Here is an 18,765-nt window from a genome sequence, read left to right on the forward strand (position 1 = left end):
TGATGGTTCTAGATAAATTTTAAAATACCCTAATTTTAATATTTCCTCAGATTTTTCACTGACATGTTGTTTAGTATGCCACTTTTAAAATGTGACTCAAGGAAACCTGTATTCCATTCTTAACTTATGATTTAACTAGCTTTTAGGTAGGCATCCTTGTCTCAGGACCTTGGTTTCTAAGGTATGGTCGAAAAGTTAAAACTCTAGACCCTCTGCCAATGAGTTTCAATAGACAGTTAAGAGGCCCTGATAAGTGAGTCAGAAGCACAAGCCTTTATCCTATGCACTGGGTCCAGATCATGTTGGCTCCTTTAGGCTTCCATGGACAATTCAACAAAACAGAAGATAAACCCAAGGGGACAGATCCCTGAACTCGAGAGTCTGGAGAAAGCCACTTTTAATAACAAAGATTAATAAAAACTCCTAGTTGTACAGCACTTAGAGGTCTTAAAATTCTTTCATATTTATTACATCATTTAATTCTCAAAACAATGCTAAGACTAAATTAAATTTTCCAAACTATGCCTACAGTGCTCATAGCATAAAAATAGTAAAATAAGCCCTGGGAAAATTATCACCCCAATATTACAGCAGAGCACACTGAGGGTCACAGAAGTGGGAAGAAATGGCCAAGACACATGGCCAATAAATGGTCAAGATGTCTTCTATCCACGACTCTCATTATTGCACAAGTGCCTTTACCACCTTCTCTACAAAGGCACGCCCAGGCTCTGGTGACCATTCCCTTTTTTTTTTTTTTTTAAAGATTTTATTTATTTATTTGAGAGAGAAACAGTGAGAGAGAGCATGAGCGAGGAGAAGGTCAGAGAGAGAAGCGGACTCCCCGCGGAGCCGGGAGCCCGACGTGGGACTCGATCCTGGGACTCCAGGATCATGACCTGAGCCGAACACAGTCGTCCAACCAACTGAGCCACCCAGGCGTCCCTGACCATTCCCTTTTATGAACTCCCATGGCACATGCAGCCTGAGGCACCAATTCATTCAGTAATAGTTACGAAAAAAACGTCTATGTGTGAGGCATCGTACAGAGTGCTGTTGCTTAGGAGTATACGAGTCAGATTTCTGCAGAGAAACAGAACCAAGAGGATACATGGAGAGATAGGTATAAGAGGAGACTTATTATAGGAACTGGCTTGCGTGGTATGGAAGCCAAGAAGTCCGACAATCTGCCGTCTGCGAACTGGAGAACCAAGAAAGCTGGTTGGGTAATTCAGCCTGAATCTGCAAGTCTAAGAACCAGAGGAGCTGACGGCATAACAATCAGATTGAGGCCAAAGGTATGAGAACCAGGTGGTATAAGAACGAGGGTGGGGTCACTGGTCTAAGTCCTGGAGTCCAAGGACCCAAGAACCAGCAGCTACAATGTTTACCAGCAGGAGAAATGGACACCCCAAATGAAGAAGAGAGAGAATTCACCCTTCCTTTGCTTTTTTTGTTCCATTCACCTCAACAGACTGGATGATGCCTGCCATTGGGGAGAGCAGATCTCTTTACGCGGTGTACTGAATCAAGTATGTTCATCTCTTCCAGAGACACCCTCGCAGACACACTCAGAAGTAATGTTTTACCAGTTGGTTATCTGGGTATCCTTTAGACCAGTCAAGCGGACACATAAAATTAATCATTAGGGACTGGAACGAGAATGAAAAATAATCAGATAATTTTTCCTATGAAAAAATTGCTTCAAGAAATAATGTAAGCATGCAAATAACTACAAAAATGAAAGTAAAGGATTGTGAACCCCTCAAGGGCAGGCAGGATGTCTTTTGATCACTGCATGAACAGAGCCTAGCCGGTACCTAAGAGAAGAAGGTTTGGTGGATGAATGATGAGATTTCCTTATACACCTGCCCACATTGTTCAGGTTCCTAACAGATACAGAGTGGCTTAACTAAATGTACATTCCTCACTCCTCAACTTCCTTATTCTTAATAACTACTGGGATTTCAAGGAATGTATTTTTGAGAGAGAAAGGTGAGTTAAAAAAAAAAAGTGTATTTCTGAAATTCCCCTTTCTAGATCTCTCTCCCAATTTAATACTGTGCATTTTTCCACATGTCATTTTCTCCATCTCTCTTGTTCCAAGAGATAGGCCTAAGCAGGCAGCTTACTATGTTCATGCCCTCCTGATCCAATCTGCCCCCCTCTACTCTATCACAGGGAACAGAGCAATGGATTCTGATCAGCGAAGAGCTAGTAATTACGTGCTTCCAAGACTCCTTCCGGAATGGCAGACAGAGGCATGTCACTGCCTCGCTCTCCCATGCCCATGGCAGACATCACTAGGCCATCACTGCCCTTGACTCAGAGTCTGGAAGGGGCTGTGGAACCCCCTGTGGAACACAGGGCTCTAGGCAGGCAGTACTAATCGAATGGACTTGGCTGACAGTTTGCCAGAGTACGACCCTGGCTATCACACAGACTTTCAGTGAAAGAAAAAGCAGAAGAAAAGAGTTACAGAAAACTAAGAAGAATAAAGGACAATAATTAAGGGGCAGGAGATGCAATCACAGATTAGACCCAAAAGAAGCACAGACCATTTTGAACCATAAACAACCAGGAGTGAAAGGGCATGAGACAGTGGACAGAAAAGCTGGAGGAGATAGGAGTTCCACCATCACAGAGCAGGGATCCACCAGTCCCAGGAGCATGCCCACTCCCTAAATGAACACATCTAAGTAGAAACAGGTGGAAAGAAAGAAGCTCACATTCGGAGGGTCAGGGACTGACGGGGATAATATGGGAAGAGCCCAGCCCAGGAAATGTTCAGAAGATGACTTGCCACCCCCGTCCAAACAAAACTAGGGGCCACCCCAGAGCATCACGGAAGCACCTGTTAGAGTCACCTTTAGGCACAGAGCAGCCGAGATTACTTAAACAGCCCCTGCTTAAATGGTGTGCCCGGCAACCATCAGATCGCAAATGGGTCATAGCAGACACTGACAAGAGATCCATAAAAAGGCCCAAGGAGCCCAAAGGTGTGGACAGCTCAAATTATTTTCATTTTCCTTCTTCCCATAAAAGTCCTATGAGAAACCAAAAGTTTGTTGTCAAGGTACATAAAGTTACATGGGAAAATAAAAATCACATGTACTATGGGGCACAGAACTTATCTTGGCTCAGGTTACTTGCCCCTTCCAGATAAACCCCTTGTTCTCCTACCCACTGACTTAGTGCCTTTGGACTAACCTCACAGGACTGATTCTTGGCTCTCCAAACCCATCTATAAACCACTTCCTCAAGCAGGTTAAGTGTTTAAAACTGTATACAGCATGGGGTGGCTCAGTCCCTAAGCATCTGCCTTCGGCTCAGGTCAGAATCCCAGGGTCCTGGGATCGAGCCCCACATCAGGCTCCCTGCTCAGCGGGAAGCCTGCTCTGTTCCTCCCTCTCCCACTCCTCCTGCTTGTGTTCTTTCTCTCGCTGTGTCTCTCTGTCAGGTAGATAATCTTTAAAAATAAAATAAAACTGTATACAGCAGAACGTTTTCGGCACGAGCGAGTTTTCACCTACACGCCCAATCTGACAAAAGTACTGAATATACATACAATTTGAGTAAACTAATAATCAAACATGAATGTGTCCTCGCATGTCCTTTTTATTCCCTTTTTCCCCTCAGTTACTACCCACATTTTTACCTTCAGCTGCTTCTTTGGTAATATATTAAAAATCAAATACATCAACCTAACTAGAAACCTGCTGTATCCATAACTCTTCCTCATTCCGTATAGGCAACTAATCACAAAATCCTATCAATTAATATTTCATGTACCACCTTTAGGATTTTTTTTTAAAGATTTTATTTATGACCACCCACCCAGTTGCCCCCACGCTTAGGATTTTTGTGATATTAATTTACCACCATTTAAGACCTACTGCTATTGACTTGATATTTTTCTTTAAACTAGCTCATTTTTAAAGGTTCAATAATTGTAAGAGAAAACTTTCTATAACTACCATAATTAGAAAACCAGATTCAGCTGTCATATATAGAAGATAATAGGGAAAACACACTGAAAACAATTTCTGGTTAGAAATTATTGCCCAACCCAAGATTCTGAGCTGAGACATGCTCCCATCTCTTTGTCAAAAAGGCAGATAAACAGGACGGACGCCTGGGTGGCTCAGTGGGTTAAAGCCTCTGCCTTCGGCTCAGGTCATGGTCTCAGGGTCCTGGGATCAAGTCCCGAATTGGGGGTCTCTGCTCAGCGGGGGGCCTGCTTCCTCCTCTCTGTTTCTCTCTCTCTCTCTCTCTCTCTCTGCCTGCCTCTCTGCCTACTTGTAAAATAACTAAAATATTTTTTAAAAAGGAAGATAAACTATGCTGGTGGTTAAAGACGAAGCAGCACCTCTGACGTTGGCAGTGAACTGTGCAGGGGTTTAATTACATACAATCCACAGTCGGAACTCCTGGATTAGAATTTCAATTCCTCCTCCTATTAGCTATGTGATATAAGGCAAGTTACTTTAACCTCTCTGTACATTAGTTCCCTCATCTATAAAATGGGAATGTTAATAGTACCTCCCTTATAAGGTAGCTATGAGGTTAAATGGATTAGTATTTGCAGAACACTGAAATCTTCACTGTATGTTTGTTCAACATAGAGTATAACTACCAGGCACGATGACACAGCTCAGTTCTACTGAAGAGCCACGAGCATGGCAACAACTCGCAAGTCACAACGAACAACACCCTATCGTGTGATGAAAATTCCAGAGCATCGATCAATCAAGATACTAGATATGTCAAGGACACATACCAAAAGAGGCCTGAGAATGAGTATGTAGTGAAGGAAATGAGCTCTGCCTTTCCTCTCCCTGGACTAGACCAGGGATTTGGCCACTCCCCAGGTTCAACAACCTCTGGTCGGTGTAGTAGACATGTCAAGGATGACAAAACTCTGCTTCAAGGACCTAGAAATCTAAAGAGGGAGAGAGATGATTTTTAAAAATCACAACATAATACGATGATAAAGGTAATGGCATGGAAATCAGAGAAAGGGAAAATGATGCCAATGGAGTCAGAAAAGGCTTTGCCAATGAGGTCAACATTGAGGTGGGTCCTAGAGGCTGAGTAGCTGTTCATCCACCAGACAAGAGAAAGGGCAGTCCAGGCTCAGAATGCAGGAAGCCTAAAGGTGGAAAAGCAGACTGCGTTCAAGGACTGGCACCACATGTGATTACCTAAACTGCTTCTTCTACGTTGTCTAAGCCCCCAAGCCCCAAATACGCAAGACTTTGAATGGCGGGGGAGAGGGGTGTCTATGACACGGTGCTTTCTTGCTACATCGTGCCCAGGCTGAACAAGTGTGAAGAATCAGCAGCTGAGGGATACCCCAGTGGGCTGAGCCTGGTAGCACAAGGAAGGGGAGAGAGTCTTTAAAGACAGGCGGAAAGATAATTGAGAACGATGTGGCATCACTGTGACCCTCTTGGAAGCAACTACAAAACAAGATCACACGGATGAGCAGCAAACCAAGCCAAATGGGTGTTGGTGAGCAATGGATTTAGAATGATATCTGGATGAAAATGAGGGATATAAAGAGCCAAAGGCTCTCTAACTTCTGATTAATTTAGGACATAGAAGCCAACGAAATAAAGGGGTTCTGCATGTCTGTTTTCTTGAACATGCAGAAATGACGTTACAACCTCAACCTTTGAGACCTGGGCATACAACTGTGTTCATCCAAGGTGTTCCTGAAATTAATACGATTATGTGTAGATTCAATAGGAAACAGATTTCTCCATAGAACAGGTAAAGAAAAACAATGGTTAAACTTAAAAAAAAAAGTATGACCTATTTGTTGTGATAGTCACAACAGATTCGATTTCAACAAAGTACGAACATACTTTCCTTTTCCAGTCAACAGCCTTCAAAGCTCTCAACCACTGAGCCTAAAAGTGGAAGAAATGGGTGCAGCTATGGCAAACCAGCACACCCTATCTGACAGACATGTGTATGACTGAGTGTGTGCTGGGTGAAGGGAACAGGAACCTTCAAATGCTCTACACTTTCTCATCAGATTACTTAAACACATCAATTTAGAAACAATGGGAGGAAAAGTTTACTAATGAAGCTAAAATAAAGAGAAAGATAAATTCAACAAGGACACTCTGAAGTCCTATAGATACCACAAGCTTGGAGGGCATCCATCGGGAGAGAGCAGCAAGGAACCAAAGCAGAGGTAAATAGATGTGACTATGGGTAAGACAGAGGTAATAAGCATGGGAACAATTCTGACAAAGCTTTACTCTGATCAAGCCTTGTTAGTGGGCAAAAGCATGGGCCGGAAGCCTAAGAAAGTGCTGGAACTGGCATGGTGAGGGCAGATGGGGACAATCTCTATTGCTCCCTCTTTCTCTTCCCTCTGGTGTTTACTTTTGGACTCTTTGTCATAATCTTTCCCTCCCTTTGCACTTATCAAGAATTTCTTTCTCCTCATGGCTCTCTTCTTGGCTCATTTCTTCTTCCTCACTTTTGTTCTTGCCCTTAAGTGGGCAAAAATGTATGTGATGCCTTAGTTTGTTGTTGTTTCCAAGTTCAAAAGAGGTCAAGTTGAGTACGTCACACATCTGACTCTCAAAATCCAGAAGCATTAGTTTCACCCCCCATGCCCTACTTCTTATGGCTGTATTCCTTTTTTTTTTTTTTTTTTTTTTTTTGCCCCTCCAGACAATTAGTAGGGAAAAAAATTTAGAGAAAAAAAGAAATTCCCTATTCCTGATTTAGCAAATACATTCTGAGGTCTCTTCATCTTTGCTTATGTGAATCTATTCCCAATCTTTTCATTACTTCTCTAATTTTTAACTTTGTGAGCATGGGGAACAAAGAGTAAGAAGTATCATTGACACATGTAAAACTGTGATGCTTTGTATGAGTTATAAAAAAAAACTAATTTTTCAAAGAAAGCAAAATGTTTTTCTCTGGTAAGTCGAAGTTAGCATTGCCATTCTGGACTCTCACACTGCTGAATTAACATATATGGGGGCCAGGCCAATGAATTCCTGGGGCCCCTCATGAAACTGGATTTCCAAATGTCTCTTATCTACTGGTTATCTATTTTTCAAATTATTTCCCAATGATCTAGTTAAACAATCCTTCTCATCCCTCAATTCCATATACTTCTCAATTTTAAATCCACTTTCTTCTACTCTTCATCCTAACCAGTTTATGGCTGTCTGGGACTACCATTCAAGTGCTCTTTCAGAAAATTAGAAATAATAACTAAATCACTCAGTGGGGAAAGATATAAACTGATAAAAGTGAAACTTTGTTGAGCAGCCTCTTTTTCCCTAAATGCATTGCTTCGTATCACCATTCTTTATTTTCCAGAGAATGAAAAGAACATTGTAGGAAATTATTTACAATAAACTCTAAGTATGTAATTTCTTTTGAGTGCATTCAAATAGTATGGGCTGCATCTAAGTTTGATACTGCTGTTGTTTAAAAAGAAGAGTAAAATCAATATATATAAGTGTGGAACCCTATACTTGGTTGGCGAGTTTATTATTCTGAATCTGGACAGAATCTAAAAGTGTTCTATACAATCCCAACAGAGACGATTAACCAATAGACTCTCCTTCTACCAGAACTAGTTCCTGTCTTTAAATGAAATTCCTCCTGCTGAAACTGAATCCTTAAAAAAAATTAATCCCATACTCAGATGTAGCTAGAAAAGAGCCAGTCGTAATCCTCCATGTCGTACTTCTACACATACTACCAGAAGGTAATCAATCACCTCAAACTTCTCCTCTTTTAACTAAATATCTGTGTTATGCAGCTACATATTTTTTTATCCAGCTCTTCAACTGCAATGTGGATCTTTTCTGTATGTTATTCAAATTCTACACACCTCTCAGGTTATTTAAATTCTGTGAACCTTGATTTCTTCATCTAAGAAATAAAGCTAGTGACACCTGACTTTTTCCTCTCTTTTAAGAATCAAATTAAATCATATGCATAAAGGCATTTTTAAGAAGTTAAAAACAACATACTCGTTCTAAGTAGGTATGTGAGCAAACAAATGAGAAAGGGGGATCAGAATGAAGAAAAGACATTAAGGATAACACAGTTAAAATTTAAGTCAAGCTTTGTCTATATTTCTTGCACTCACTAAAGCTTATTCACTCTGTGACAACTTCCAGTTTTGAATCTAATAAGGACTAGCATAGCAAATGATAACAAGTTAAGATCTTACCTATTGCTGCATTCAGAAAGATCTATTGCAAAAATCTTGAGCTGGCTGCTAGGATGGGCGATGGTATAGTTAGGGAGACAAAGACACTGAATTTCAAATCTAGCATTTACTAGCTTTAAGATCTTGGAAAAATTACACAGGCTATCTAAGTCTTAGATTCTCCATCACCAAAATGAGGACAATAATCAGAGTTCTGGCACAGTGTGGCATACATTTGGGAAATAATATAGTCAGGACCAGTAAATGATACACAAATACAAAAGCTACCTACGTATTTTATACAGTAAGTTGTAATAAAGCATCTAAATCCAAATTCTTTGCCAGTTGTCTGAAATAAGAATGAGTCCTTTTCTTTGAGTATGGCTCTGCTGAGTTCCCTATCCTCTTTATAATAGACTATCATTAATTTGAGCTGGTTTTCTTAAAGGTGAGTGAGGACTAAAAGACCCTCAGAGAGCAATCAGCATGCAGGATCCCTCTTGATTTCCATCCCCCAATCCTTCCCACAGTTCTATCACCCATACCCCCACCTAATTCAATAGCCAGTTTTCAGTAAATCACATTTATGAGTCTTTCCAAAGCATTCACCTTATTTTTCATATAACAGCAAGAGATGACATGACATTTAACTAATTTATGCAATAACAACACCTAACATAAACAGGCTTGCAAACAAACATGACCAACTTTTGGTAAGCATCCAACTTAACTGATCAGGTAATGCACAGGAATGTCATAAAGTCTACTGGCGATGAGCACCAATGAACCACGGAGATGACTGACTCTATTTCATGAGGGAATGGAATAGAAGTTGTTTAACCTACCAGGTGGATTCTGGGGAGGTCAGATAAGAGTTATACCACAGCTGAATCATCACCACCACTTTTGCTTTCACTCTAATCCCATATCCCTGGGTTTGCTCACTGGAAGATCCCACAAAATTGTTTACCCTTCTTTGACCACATGATCCCTAAGACAATTGATCTGACTCCATCCAGAAAGCTACAAAACAAACTTTCAAGTTGACCAAATCCAGTCACAAGATTTCAAGATTAGTCTGAAGTGATTCTAGCTTGCAGGAGGCAGAGACAGGGACAGATCCAGGAATATTAAACACAAAGTATACCACTAAAAAACAAAACAAAACGACAAAAAAAAAAAAAAAAACAAAAAACAAAACCCAAAACACTCTTTGGCTAACCTTATAATGAGAGCATTTTCTGCACAGTAAGATGTGTGTGGCCTCCATGTACACACTGGATGAGCGGAGATGTCTTGCTCCAGCTTCGACAAATTGGGTTCTAAATGCAACCCGAACTGTTAACTCCAAAGAACTGGCCTTTTAAACCTGGTGCTTCTCAAAGACTTATAGCTACAATCTGATATGTCACACAAGTATGAGGAGCAGGACAAGTCATCCTACTCTACTAATAAAGTATTGAAGATTGTGACTGAGTGACTTCTTACACAAACCACAGATGACCCACGATTATCCCCGTGATAAGCTGCTCTCATTCCTTGGGTTTCTGGGTTGTTTTCTAAGTGAGAGTGCTACAGGTAGCACCCTGGAAATGCATACCATCATCACCCCTTCATCTATCCTTTTATTTATAATGTGGGTAATCTATGCAGCACCACAGCACATATGAACAGAGAGAACTGTTGTTCTACCACTGAGGTCAGTAAACTGCAGCCCAAAGGCCAAATCTTGCTTACCACTTGTTTTGGAAATAAAGTTTTATCGAAACAGCCCCATCCATTCACTTACATATTTGTTCATGGATGCTTTCGTGCTGCAATGACAGAGTTACATAGTTACAAGAGAAACTGTCTGGCCTGCAAAGCTTAAAATATTTACTATCTGGCCCTTTACAGATAGTTTGCTGACCCTGGCTCTAACAGAAATATGGTACCTTAACCAAAAGGCCTAGAAAACCTAGTCTTCTGACACTTTGGGAGAGAAAATGAATAGCTTTATAAAGAAGATGCTTACCTAACATGCAAGTCCTCCCCAAAAACAAGCAGATAACTTAGATACAGAACTAGTTTTCTGAATGACCAAACATATACACTGAAGATCAAGTTCTCTCAACTTACTATTCTTAAATACAAGACTATGATTCACAGAGAGGATAGTTCCTGAACTTGTGTTTTATTTATTGTTTATTATTGTTTGTTTCTTGCCATAAAAAAGAGAAGCAAAAATGATTATGGAGTTCCAGGATGGTGACGGCATGCTCTTGTGTGTTTTAGAAGCAAGATATTCCGTGCTCTGTATGCCTACCCGACAAACGGCTCCTCCGACCCAAGTTCAAATTCACTTAGAATTACAGGCTTGCTATCTTCCAAAATAAGAACATAATCATTGTTCACTTAATTGTTTCATTTTATGCATCAATATTTTCTTAATGTTCTCAGGTTTTAAATTTTAAAAAGCTATTTACAGATTGCTTCTTTTAAATATCTGGCACTGTAGTTTTCCAAGAAAATGGCTTTTTAAACTATACGTCCCAATACAGCTCACTTCTTTGTTAAATGAGAGTATGAAAAATAATTCTAGACTTCATTTCTTTTTTGTAACAACACTTACTGGCTGAGTAAGAACCACAGTAACAGGTACTGCTTGGGTTACAATGGGAACCACATGTCATATCCTCATATGGGCTCCCGGGAGAGAGGCTGTTCCCCACCTACCACTGACAGTTTCCTCTTGAGAAGTCACCACCACAGAGAAGCAAAACTCATTGAATGCCATTAAATGTGGAACAAGGGGAAGGAAAAAGTCATATGAACAATATTTTAGTGTTAATATGATGATATTTGAGTAAATTATGACTCCAATTTTGAAAAGATTTGAGGGTCTATATATACATACAAGCAAAAAAGCTAAACTCTACTCATAATGATACTCTAATTTTATAAAATTCTTCTCTACCAAAGAGAATTCAAACCAATTATATATTCCTGAAATATACTTACACCACTACTTTCCTCCAGGCTCTGAAATTTCATTTAAGAAATGTAATAAAAGCAAGTAAATTCCAAGTACAAGGACAAGTTTCAGTACTCACCCCTTGAAACTGTTCTTTTGCAAAGTAATAAGATTAATCATCTACAAGCCTCTGTATATTAAGCCCATCGTAAAAGTAAACAGTAAATAAGCCTAATACTTTCTTGAAGGACGTGTCAAAAATCTCAATTTACAAATAAATAAACTGAAATTAAGAAGAGCTTGAGATCTTTAAATAAAAAACCAGAAAAACATGACACACACTGACAATAAATACAAAAAAAGTTTACATTAGTCATCTTCCAAAGACAATATTCAAAGGCAATTGCTTGAAATTCTGAGTGTATTTTTCCACTAGAAAATGGCCCAAAGGCAGCTGTAAAGCCTAAAGGGGACTTCTTCCCACAAGTCTCAGAGGTTGATGGCACTGGGTTAGTGAGATGTCTAACTTCCCTACAGAACATAGGGAACTTGCAGAGAATTGTAAAGTTTTAAAGGATTTGAGAAATCCATTCTTTCAAGCATCATCTCTGTTGATAGGAAGAAACAAAGGTTCAGAAACAGTAAATGGCCACCAGAGGACCCACAGCCAGAAAGAGTCAACACAAGAGCCAAGAAGCCCTGCCTCCATTCCCGCCATCTTTTTCTGGGTACACACAACTGAGGTTGACTGGATAAGCATTCTTAAGCTCACAAAGAGAATGCAGAAAGGAAAGGGAAAAACCTGTTGTCAACTTGGCAAGCAAGAGTCAGGCCAGAGGAAAAAGAAGAAACAGTTTAAGAGAAGTGCGGGGAGACGGGAATGAATGGGCTTGTAGAGCACAACGCCAGTTATCCTAAGAAGGAAGAAAGGAGTTGACTGACCAAATCACTCCTGACTCAGAATCTGTTTGCAGGCCTTGAATGTGACCTTTCCCAAGCAAAACTACTAATATTACCACTAAGTACCTCTGCTAAATAATCAACAGTCTCTGGTTCATGTCCCCCAAAGCCTAAACACCAAAGAAAATACTACAAAGTTCGGAAAACTGCCCAACACATCACTGAAGTGCCACTCTCTGATTTGAGTCCATGCCAGGTCTGTACCCCACACCTCACTTAAAGAAGTCTCAGTACCGTAGCCCGGCTTCTCTTTGGAAGGGACGGAAATGGCAAACGTACCGGCAGGTACTAGTGATACATTTCAACTTTGATCAAATGTCCATTTGAAAGGCATAAGCCTTATTTTTTCCACTTGAGCATAACATTATTTTGAGTATTTAAGTCCGGCTTCTAAGTTGCTTGACCAATTTCTAGGGAGTTTTATTCACTTAAACAGGTTTCTAGCCACAACTGAGACTGTCACCATTACTGTAGGTCTACTTACAAACTGCTACTCTGTATTTTACCTACAGGGCAACCCTACCAGCAAAGTAACTACTTACTCTTTTAAATCCCTTGGCCAATAACAAGGAAACATCATTTCAAACAGTCATGCTTTATCAAACCCTCACCATCCATAATGTGCTAAATGTTGTTGGATAAACAAATTAAGTATATCTTAAACAGAATCTACATGTAAACCTTCATGTGAAAACTTACGTATTCCCACACAAGGCAGAATTTACAATGGTCAAGAAGGAAAACCAAACTCAAAGGGCCATTTAGAATATGGATTCAAAATAATTGGAATAATGTCTTGCTAAAATGAGATCAAAACATGTACCTTTCAAACACATGTCACAATAGACAATGTCACAACAAAGTCATAACAGACATTCAAAGATCAAATGCATCAATGGAATCTTCTAATAAATTTGTTTTGTTATCAAAAAATTTGCATTAATAATCCTTTTCAAAACTTTGATATTCTGGTTGGTTTTAAATGTCTGTGTGTTTCACCATAGTTGGAATGTGATTATCCATTTATAGACAGATTTGTATGTGACTGGACACTCCAAACCTGGTTTTTCCATATGGATAGATAGATAAGATTAGACACAGATAGAAATAAATATGTAACATATTCAGAGAGAAAAAAAAATTAAATTATTCCATTTACGCAGTGGCCAGATTTCTGGCAAGTGCAACCAGTTAGAACATAGTATTGACTGTGAATAAGATTTATTTTTTTAATTCTTAGCAACGGGGTGTCAGGGTCTGTAAACCTCACTATACATGAGTTTTATGTGCCTTCAGATCTTCATGAATAAAATTGCATGTAAAATCAGATAAAAATCAGAACCCAAGTTCTACAACCAAATAAACACACTTTTTGGAATATAACTTACCAGTGGGAGATAGACCCCACTCAATAACCAGAAATATTTTTGGCCTTTAGACTTTGAAATATTTGTTGAAACACTTTTGCCACCCAAAGATAAAAAAGAAACAGACATATGGGAAGTGCAATTTGACTTAGGGAATGAGCAGGAATAATGAAGCCCCAAAACACACAGTTGAAGTGTTTAAGTATTCATTAGTTCTATGCAATAAATAAATGGGTACTAGACTTCTGAAGAACACCTCAATCCTTTGCAGACAACTCATCAGAACCGTAAGAACAGCATTTGGCTTACAAACCTTAGACTAAATATAACCAGAAGAACGGAACCTTGACCACAGTTGGAGAAATAAGGGATGAGAACAAAAGAACTATTGGCACTTCTTAACAAAAGAAGTGTTAAGCTGACCGACCAGGGTGAGATTAGGTGACGATAATGAGACTAGGAAAAAGAGACTTGGTTTTAGTGAAATATGGGATACATCATATGGAAATTCTGGAGCCTAAGAATGATCAGACAAGCAGCCTACTGAGTGGGAAGGATTGGGTCTAATATTACGCAACGACGGTCTCACAATAACATGACATAAAGACATGAATCACAGGATAAAGTAAAAAGCAGGGTGTTTAAAAATAGCTCAATTGTTTTTAATTTATAAATCTGTCACTGTCTCATAGTCATTTAAGGGCAATTCATTATTCCTGGTTTTAAATATAGGGAACGAATAACCTCTCCTCATTTGACCTGCTAATACTCCAAATTGAGACAACCGACAACTGAGAGGTCGTGGTATAAAAGGGACAGACCAGCTGTGGTCTGAGTAAGGGACTGAAATCCTTTTTTTTTTTCCTTCTTCTTCTTCTTTTTTCTAACCTCTTTAAAAAGAAAAAAAGAAAAGAAAAGAAAAGAAAAAAGGCCAAGCAAGTGTGGAATATCCAAAATTCATAGGACACCAGAGTTCAAACTATGGAGTGGGTATTTTTAAATGAGGATCTCTAAAGGACTCCCAGCTTGGTTTAAATAGAAGCAAGCAATATTCCAATACAAACACGTTCTTTGAGATGTGCTATCTCTGGGATATGCAATGAAAAGCATATGAAATACCAAATGTCCAGCTCGCTTGCTCACTCGCTCGCTCTCTCTCTCTCTCTCTCTCACACACACACACACACACACACAGCATGCAGTCACGCCCAGCCACCTGAGTGCCACATGCCTTGAGAGAGATCTAAAGCTGTGACAAATTAAACTAGATCCTATTTCTTTAAGGCCCCGAACTGAAAAGAACTGAACACTAGTGGTGAACCTGTATCCCTTTGATCTTCATTGTAACAAAAAAGCAAGATGACATGCTCAAATGAAAAATGATTTATAATGGATGAAAGAAGGGTTATTCTTTCTTTGAATTTATCTGTTCGGAAGGGAAAAAGGTGGGGGAGTTTGGGGGAGAAAAATAAATTCTGGAAACACAAAACAACCCTTACAAGATAATAATATCAATAATGGAGTGGAGCAGGGAGCCAGGAGAAAGAAAAGATATGAGGAAAATCACTTCAGTCTCCATTAGAAAGGGGAGAGATTCTAATCTAACAAATGGGTGGAAGACAATTTCTCATTTAAGTAAGATAAATTTTAAAAGAACCTGATTATGCTGCAAAGCTGCAAGTAGAAAACACGGTACCTCACAGATTAACCCTGTATTACAGTGACTCTGGAATTCATTTCAAAATGGCTGGATTTTATTACTGCTTTCCAGCAACAATTTACTACTTTATAAGATATAAATATTGGGAGTAATAAATTTGTCTGGTTGCTACCCTTAAATATTAAAATTGAACTTAATTAAATGCATTATTCACAGGGGACACAGTTCCCCGAGCTAGCCCCTCAGTATGGTAATGTGAAGTTTTAACTGAGTTTATATTATTTATACAGATTTTTAAAAAAATCTGTGGCTGATATTTTTCACCTATGGACAACCTATCAGCACCCAGACATACTAATGCCACACTAATGAACTGTTTTATTGTCAATACTTTTTTTTTTTTAAGCCAGAGTATAACTCAACCAAGATCAATGGTTTAGTCAGCCAAATCTTGACTTATTTTTGTAAGAATTGGTGTATACAAAAGCGGAGCAGAGGTTCTAGAGGAGAACCTTTGGAGTTAGCTGTAGTCGTAGTTCTTACAGCCCTGAAGAAGTCATTTAGTTATTTAATATGTGTGTAGACTCAGACCTGTGCAACGTTCTGCAAAGATCCATGACACTCCTAAGTCATGATACAAGGTGCTGAAGAAACAGATGATTGCTGCCCCCATCCACTAAGAGCTGATATCCACTGGGGAAGTGGAGCAGAAACACAGAAGCAGAATAACAAATTTCACAGTGGATGGAAAAATGTTAACAAAAATGGTTCCAAAGATGAGGCTCAAGAAAGAGTTAAGGTGGAAAAGATGGATATTCACGAGCAAAGGCATTAAAGCATGGAGGGATGGTAGCCTGAAAATGCATGGCAGGTTCAGCGACCTGGTTCACGGCAGTGGCATTGAAGCTGCACTTGGAAATATGGCCAATAATTAGCTCAAAATCCAAAAAGAAAAAAGAAAAGAAAAGAAATATGGCCAAAGATGAGGTAGCAAAACCGAGCATGGGCAGACTATGAAGATGCGCCTTGGTACCCTGTTGAAGCTCCAACTTGACCTGGAGACCATGGAGGGCCACTTCAGGACTTCCTGCCTGGGACTAACACATCAGAGGTTCACCTGAGATAAACCAAACCACTCCAGAGGCGGTGTGCAACACTGAGGCAAGCAGTTGGGATATGCTTGAAGGGATAAAGGCTAAATGTCACGAAGGCCCAGATAAGGTCTGTGCCAGAAGGTTTGGATTCCAGGGGGTTTTTTGGGTTGTTTTTTTAAAAGATTTTATTTATTTATTTGACACAGAGAGAGAGATCACAGGTAGGCAGAGAGGCAGGCAGAGAGAAAGGCGGAAGCAGGCTCCCTGCCAAGCAGAGAGCCTGATGCAGGACTCAATCCCAGGACCCTGAGATCACGACCTGAGCCGAAGGCAGAAGCTTAACCCACTGAGCCACCCAGGCATCCCTGGATTCCAGAGTTTTCAGGAAGTGGAATCAGCAGGGTATGGAAAAGGAGGAATGGCAAGGAGGACAACTGGATTTCTGATATAGAGGGTGGTCTCGCTCACTGAGAAAAAGAACAGCAGTCTACACAGTCTGCAAGTGAGAAGAGAAGACTCGGCTAAACGTTCCGTGTCGAAAACTACAGCCTAAGAATCTAGACTCTGAAGTTGTTGTTTTACAGCAGATGGCTCGAGCCCTGGGTGTGGATGAGACTAAATGGAGTACAGAGGCTGGAAAGAAAGTACTCACAGGAACCTGAGGAGCAAAGGAGATGATGGACACAAGCGCATCCCGTAAGCTGCACCTTCGACAAAGAGGTGCTTTTCTTTTAATGACGTATCAGTGCCCACCCTCCTTATCAGATAATCTCTGATGACTTTTTATGAACAATTCTATATATTATGGGATATGGAGTTATTGATTAGAATCTAATGGATGACAGAACTTTAGGCAGTGCAGTTTATTAAAACCTATCTTCACACAGATTACATAAGCCCACACCCCCAGATTAGAACATACAGTGAAGGGCTCCCTATAACCAAGACAATGATGGATGTTAGCCTGGTCCCAGAAATGTAGTATAACAGTAGTTTCATGGAAAATCATAAATGATTGCTGATGCTTCTGACGCCTTGCCCAGCTGCCTTTATTAACCACAATGAAGTGAAATGGAAAATCTCCTTTACTCTGAATATGCACACCAAGTCTCTGGAAATTCGGTTTTTTTGTGGGGGTGGGGGTGGGGGACAGAGGCAACAGAGGGAGAGAGAGAATCCCAAGTAGGCTCCACACCCTATGCAGAGCCCAACATGGGGCTCGATCTCACAACCCTAATCTCATGACCTGAGCCGAAATCAAGAGTCAGATGCTTACCCAAATGAGAAATTAACCAAATGAGCCAGCCAGGCACCCCTCCACTCATTTCTAACACCTCACAGCTAACCCTGTTGCTACTCTTCCTACTCAGGTAGGTATGAAAAAAATCTACACATCTGTAAATGTAGGAAAAGCTGATAATTTGATCAAATATGTAATAAACTTTAGCCCCTCCAAGATTACAACACTGACCCTTGCCCAAGCATTTATAATAGTATCTAACAGCTGCTGCTAAACTGCATGGAAGCATCTGGTTTAAAATGGCTTGAATTTCTAAAACAAGTCTTACTTTTCAAAATATGGAAGACCCTATTCAAAGAGCTCTATCACTTATGTATGCATTAAGCTGTTTAAAATTGACAATCTTTAATAATAGATCTTCTCTGAATTAGATGTCCATTTCCAATGCCAGTCAGAATGGATTTCAGAAGCCCCGGAAGAACTCAACCCTAAAGACGACTCAAAGGTAGGTTTCAGCAAGCAAAAACTAGTTTGACAGAACTCAAATCTGTTGGATACATTTAAGACAGCATTCTAACTTTTTTAAAAGGTCCCATCTTTCCCAAGAAGTTTCTTACACTACCCCTAAAATCAAAGATATCCATATCCCGAAGGATCTTCTGAACATATTTAAGTATTTAGATAATAAGTCTATCGAATGATACAGGTGAAGCAACTGCAGCCTCTTTCTGTTGGAAGCACAGAACCTACAGAAGAATCCCTCAGAGAGGCTAGGCTAAGGTCCTTCGCTGGAGGCCTGATGAGGAGGATATCCTGTTACGGGAGGAGGACAGATCCAGGCAAGAAGAAGACCTGGAACATGAAGAGAATGAAATCAAGGATAAAGGGTAAAAACTAAAAGAAGTCCAGGAGACCTGAGTGAAAGTTCAAGTCGGGACCATGAAGGGACAAGTCAGTCAGGTAAGAGGTATCAACATCTGATTAGCTACGAAGATGCACCTGCTCAGGACACCGGACTGGCCATTCCATCGCGTCACACCTGACCCTGTTCCCCTGAGGTTGTCTCAGACTCCTGCCCTGAAGAATAAACTGACCTGGCATTCACACAGTAGAATGCAGAATCTCAATGAATCCTGTAACTGAGATAATGGAGCCCATTAGGTTGCAAACTCTCTCCCTCCAATTTAAATTTCCTCACATGATCTTCTGAAGAGGATTTCTCTTCCCTTTTCAAAGACCCTCATCTTTAAACTTGGATATATCCTTCCCTCCAAAACTCCCTAAGATTGTGTTC

At 40.0% G+C, this 18,765-nt stretch overlaps 1 protein-coding gene and 1 pseudogene across 2 annotated transcripts in view; one reads left to right on the top strand and one right to left on the bottom strand.

Moving 5' to 3' along the window:
- Window positions 1–18,765, bottom strand: part of CHCHD3 (coiled-coil-helix-coiled-coil-helix domain containing 3) — a 278,747-nt gene that overhangs the window by 112,894 nt on the left and 147,088 nt on the right. The window lies entirely within an intron of this gene.
- Window positions 1,164–18,765, top strand: part of LOC125081271 (60S ribosomal protein L15-like) — a 29,539-nt pseudogene continuing 11,937 nt past the window's right edge.

The sequence above is a fragment of the Lutra lutra genome, chromosome 11, assembly GCF_902655055.1.
Source record: "Lutra lutra chromosome 11, mLutLut1.2, whole genome shotgun sequence".
NCBI lineage: Eukaryota > Metazoa > Chordata > Mammalia > Carnivora > Mustelidae > Lutra > Lutra lutra.